The 1,132-nt window shown below is 37.7% G+C and overlaps 1 pseudogene; it reads left to right on the top strand.

Moving 5' to 3' along the window:
• The first annotated feature begins 793 nt into the window (after window positions 1-793).
• Window positions 794-891, top strand: LOC116881265 (annotated as a pseudogene).
• The last annotated feature ends 241 nt before the right edge of the window (window positions 892-1,132 follow it).

Raw genomic sequence — 1,132 nt, 5'->3', positions numbered from 1 at the left:
AAATCTATGCAAACAGGATAACCCAAGAAACTCGCCACATTCTTCCTGAAACATATTTCAAAACAAAAGTTGATGTGGAAATGTTTCAGCTCACATTCTGCACAAAGCAAGAATGCTAGGAAATCCTCTTTCGTCAATCATGGTAGTAGGTAGAGTCTGGAATCTGAGCACTGTAAAAGCTGGTGGGTATTTTGGAGAGGTAATATTAATGAGTCAAATATTCAAGCAAGCTTGTTTTTTGGTTTTTTTTTTAGATAAAACTATACTGTATGAAGAAGTCTTCACTTCATATGATTGCTTATTTGTCATTTTTAAAAACTGGTAACAGATTTACAACATGTTTTAACAGGATCCCAAGAAGTCACAGTTAGGGATGAAGTTAAAGTAACCAGTAATACTAGAAAAGCTGGTCCTTAAATCTAGAGCTCAGCTGCATCTCTCAGAATGCAGCCAGCTAAAGGCTGTTGAGGGTAAAATTCAACTGGCTTACATAACGGTAAGAACATTATTGTTGTTTCATATAAAAAAAGAAGTTAAAAAAAAAAAGTCTAGAGGTAAGGGCCTTTGGAGGGTTGGTTAATTTAGCAGCTCAACACAACCACCAGGGACCCTGATCTTTCCACCTTTGTCTTCTGCCATCCTCACTGCATTGGCTTTTCTCCTCGGGCTTATCACCTCCTGGTCACAATATGGCTACAATAGCTCCAGGCATCACATCTTGATTCATGTTCAAAGAATATAAGAAAAAAATGCCCCTTTCTTGGATCCCTGTTAGGAATGAGAAAACTAGTTATTGCTTCAGCAGCACATATACTAAAACTGGAATGAAACAGAGAAGCATGGGCCCTGAGCAAGAATGACATGCAAATTCATGAAGCATTCTATACTAAGAAAAGAGAAAAAGAATTAGAAAGACTCTTCATGAGGGCTCCCAGATACTTCCCTCATGCCTCATTGACCAGATTTCTGTTGCCTAACTTTTCATAAACCAACCACTGGGAAGAATAATGGACTTCCCATGAGTGACTAAAGTCATTCTCTAGAACTGAGAAGAGCACCCTTCGAGGGTCTTTTGATTAGTAAATACATTTATAAAAATTCCAATTGTTCTATCTGTGTACTAAGTCACACA

Source organism: Lontra canadensis, unplaced genomic scaffold (genome assembly GCF_010015895.1).
Source record: "Lontra canadensis isolate GAN:19392208 unplaced genomic scaffold, GSC_riverotter_1.0 scaffold72, whole genome shotgun sequence".
Classification (NCBI taxonomy): Eukaryota; Metazoa; Chordata; class Mammalia; order Carnivora; family Mustelidae; genus Lontra; species Lontra canadensis.
The sequence above is the reverse complement of the archived record's forward strand: the minus strand, read 5'-3'. Positions and strand labels throughout refer to the sequence as shown.